At 42.2% G+C, this 4,356-nt stretch overlaps 1 pseudogene; it reads right to left on the minus strand.

Annotated features, from left to right (window-relative positions):
• Positions 1-838: 838 nt before the first annotated feature.
• On the minus strand, positions 839-1,734 carry LOC102819392 (annotated as a pseudogene).
• Between the last annotated feature and the right edge of the window lie 2,622 nt (positions 1,735-4,356).

Genomic DNA, 4,356 nt, shown 5'->3' on the forward strand with positions numbered 1-4,356 from the left:
GACCAAAGGTTATACCCTGCAAGCCTGCCCCCTACACTATTTCCCCACCCACCTCCAGGTCTTCAGCACACAGTCCCTCTCCCTCTCTGGATCTATAGTCTCCAGCTGCTCCATCAATCCAAGTCATTGACTCTGCCTCTATCTCAGGCATCACTGCTTCTCTGGGTAGGGTCCCGCTCTCGGCTCTTCACTAATTTGCTTTGTTTTTCGTTTTCCTAGACTTTATTGGAAAAGATGCTGAATTTGCTCCCAAGTACAATTTTTAAAAGGACCCAAACATATTTAAAGGATTTTCGTGTCTATCACTTCATGAATTCTCTGGGAGGTGTCCCTGGAATTGGGGGGTTTCGTACGTATCTGCTTTCCTCGTCCTCCTGGTACCACGTCCCCTTGTTTAACTTGATCATGTGGAGGTGACGGCAGCCCTGGCTTGCACTCACCTCCGGGAGTCTGATGTCTATTCGGCATGTGTTTGATTTTTCTACAAGGCACCACACACAGCAACTGGTAGGCATGTCGTGAAGGAGATGCGGAGATTCTGTAGATGGGATGTGCCATTAGGCCTCACATCTTCACTGGATGCTTTTTGGCAAATCAGTGCAGGGGAAGATGAAGGGAGCATCCTCTTTTGTCAATTTATCAAGTATCCCTGCACTAGCTTGTATTTCTGGAAGCAGAACGAATGAAGTCTCTGGAAACAAGTGAAATATCAGTTGGGTCTCTGGAGAAGCATGAGTGCTCTTGAGCTGGGACTGAAGTGAGCGTGCAGCTCTCCATTACACAACTCCGTCTTGGCCTGGCTCCTACAGGCGTCAGGAGGCTCGTCATCCAGCCCTGGTCACAGACACGAGACAGCGGAGGGCGTTAGGACACCCAGGTCTGTGAACAGCAATGTGATTAAGGACGGGGAGGTGTAGTCTACCCATGGGTGCTCCTCCCTGAGGTCTCGCCCAGTCTGCAGCGTATCCGCCTTGCACTTAAACTTATCTGGGACAAGACGTCTTGCTGATTTAGCCGGAAGAGCCTAACAAACTTGAAACTTTCTGCAACCACATAAAAAAGCTTGTTTTGTGCTTTGGCGCACACAGCCATCTGGTTGGTTCCAATCTTGTTAATAAGTCCTCCGTTTTCAACAACTCCTTCAGCACCAACAATGACAAGATCTACTTTTTCCATGACATAGCCAACAGCAGCATCCAGAACCACAGTGACAGGGATGTTGAGGTGACAGAGAGCTTTAGCCATATTCTTACCCGACACATCTGGCTGTGACTCTGTAATGTACACACTGAAGCGCTTCTTGGCTGCCACCGCTGCTTCCAGGACTCTGAGGACCACCCGGAAGTAAGCGTGAGTTAATATCCTTGCCCCGTCTTTGATGAAAGTGTGGCACAGGTCTGCAATTTAGTTTCTTGACAGCGATATTCTCCGGAGGAAAAGCTCTCCCCTCTCAATCATGATCTTTTTACATTTGGAGTAATCAGAATACTCCAAGGGGGTCAGGCTGATGAAGCGCAGGAAGAGCTCCACGCTGGAGGACACTGCCACAGAGGAGATGGCTCCGCACAGCGTTTCTATGGCGCTGGTGAGATTGGCTCTCAAGCCCTGAGTCGTCTCCCCTTTATCTCTCTTCAAGAACTCCAGCAATGTCTGGATGGCAGCTACTGCTCAAGCCATGTCAGGATCGCCTTTCATTTGGGACTTAAAGTATTCAATTAACTCCTTATTGTCCATCGTGAGCTCCGGACAGCGAAGTCCGAGACGACACAAAAATCCCGCTCGGCCTCGATGGTTCCCACAGGCGTGCTAGGTCCAAGCCACAGTCTTCACTAATTTTTAAACATGTAACAAAGCCCCTTTTTGCAGATGTAAACTAATACAAAATGAAGTTAAATGACTTTGCCATTATTGCATATGGAATTGATGACAGAGATAACATTGAAGTCCAGCTTCAGTGTCTCCAGATTTCACGTTACTACTGAAATGTAACTTTGCTTCTTATGTATATATACTCTCATATACATATATGAGTATGCTGTAGTTGTTGTTAAGTGCAGCTGACTTGGTTCTGATCATAGTGAATTATATGATCATAGTGAATTATATATATAGCATTTCCAAGGAGCTGCTGGAGTCCTGGTGTGGCACTGTGGGTTAATGCACCAGACTGCAAAGCCATTTGAACTGCAAGGTCGGTGGTTCAAGCTCACCAGCTGTTCCTTGGAAACCCTATAAAGGGTCGCTATGGGTCAGAGACAACTCCACAGCACTTAACAACAACAACAAGGAGCTGCTGGTGAGTTTAAATGGCTGGAATTGCAATTAGAAGTTCAGTGCTTATCCTACAGCACCACACCAGCACTCCATACATGTAAATAGCATAATTATATAGAAACAACCTTGGAAGGGGTGAGGAGATAAACTGCTGTAGAGCTGTGGTAGGCAGACTAATGGTTCTCCAGAGATGTCACCTCATTTCTCATCTGTCAGTTTTCATACTGTTGTGGCTTGTTATGCCACCAGCGTTTTAAATGCCAACAGGAACACATATGCTAGACAGGTTTGAGTGGAGCTTCTAGCCTAAGATAGACTAAGAAGGAGAGGCAGACAAGTTTTAAATGGTTAGATACTGGAAATCTTATGCAAAACAGTGGAACATTGTCTGTTATAGTGTCAGAAGATGAGCCCCTCAAATGGGAAGGCACTCAAAATATGATAGAGGAAGAGTTGCCTCCTCAAAATAGAGTTGACCTTAATGGTGTGGATAGATTAAAAAAAAATTCAGAAACTTAATTTTCTGATGGAGCACAATTCAAAATGGGAAAAAAATACTTGTAAACATCTACTAATAATGAGAATGTGGAATGTACAAAGTATGAATCTAGGAAACTTGGAAGTCATCAAAAATAAAATGGAATGCATAAAGATACATACCCTAGACATTAATGAATTGAAATGGACTTGTATTAACCATTTAAATCAGATAATAATTTTGTTTACTATGCTAAAAACAACAAATTTGAGAGGAATGGCATTTATATTCTTTATCAAAAAGAGCATTTCATCATCTTTTCTGAAGTACATTGCTGCCTGTAATAGGAGAATATCCATATGCCTACAAGGATACACAAGATTTCTTTAAAGTGTCAAAAAGCAAAGATGTCAGTTTGAGGACGAAGGATCACCTGATCCAATCCATGGTATTTTAATAATGTCATATACATTTAAAAGTTGGACAATGAATAATAACTATGGTAGAAGAATTGAAGCATTTGAGTTATGTTATTAGAGAAGAATGTTAAAAGTACCATTACTTCCAGAAGAACAAACAGAATGCTCCTTAGAAGCCAGGAAGATGAGACAACATACTTTGGACATGTGATCAGAAGAGACCAATCCCTGGAGAAGGACATCATACTTGATAAAGTGGAGGGTCAGTGAAAACGAGGAAGATCCCCAATGAGATAGACTGGAACAATGGCAACAATAATGGGCTCAAGCATAACACCAATGATGAGGCTAGTAATGACCAGACAGTGTTTAATTCTGTTTAGCATAGTCAGAACCAACTACTAGTCAGAACCAACTCCATGGCACATAGCAACAACAAGGATGGTCAGTTATTCAAATTTATGCACCAACCACTAAAGCCAATGATGATGAAATTAAAGAATTCTACCAAATTCTTCAGTCTGAAATTGATCAAGTATGCAATCAAGATGCATTGATAATTACTGGTAACTGGAATGCAAAAAATGGAAACAGCAATGAATGATTAAGTGAAAAATATGGCCTCGGTGACAGAAACAATACTTGAGATTCATGATAGAATTCTGCAAAACTCAAAATTTGTTCATTACAAATCCATTTTCAACAACAGAAATAGCAATTGTACATCTGTGTATAATGACCCAAGACATGGTATTTTCAATAGCCTCATATGCATGTGAAAGTTGGATAATGAATAAGGAAGGCTGTAGAAGAATTGATGCATCTGAATTATGGTGTTGAAGAAGAATATTTAAAGAACCACGGACTGCCAGAAGAACAAACATCTTTGTGTTGGAAGCAGTACAGCCAGAATGTTCCTTAGAAATTTGGATGATGAGACTTCATCACTCAGACTTCAGACATATTATCAGGAGGGACCCATCTACTCTTGGTATAGTAGAGACTAAGCTAAATATAAAGAAGACTCCCAACAAAATGGATGTCACAGTGGCAGCAGCAATGGACTCAGGTATACATAACAATAACTGTAAGGCTGTCATAGGACCAGTGGTTGGTACACTCAAACTGCAGACCATGTGGTTCACAGTCCAGTGTTTAGTTGGTGTACATAGAGTTACTATGAGT

The sequence above is a fragment of the Chrysochloris asiatica genome, unplaced genomic scaffold (genome assembly GCF_000296735.1).
Source record: "Chrysochloris asiatica unplaced genomic scaffold, ChrAsi1.0 scaffold00059, whole genome shotgun sequence".
Taxonomy (NCBI): domain Eukaryota; kingdom Metazoa; phylum Chordata; class Mammalia; order Afrosoricida; family Chrysochloridae; genus Chrysochloris; species Chrysochloris asiatica.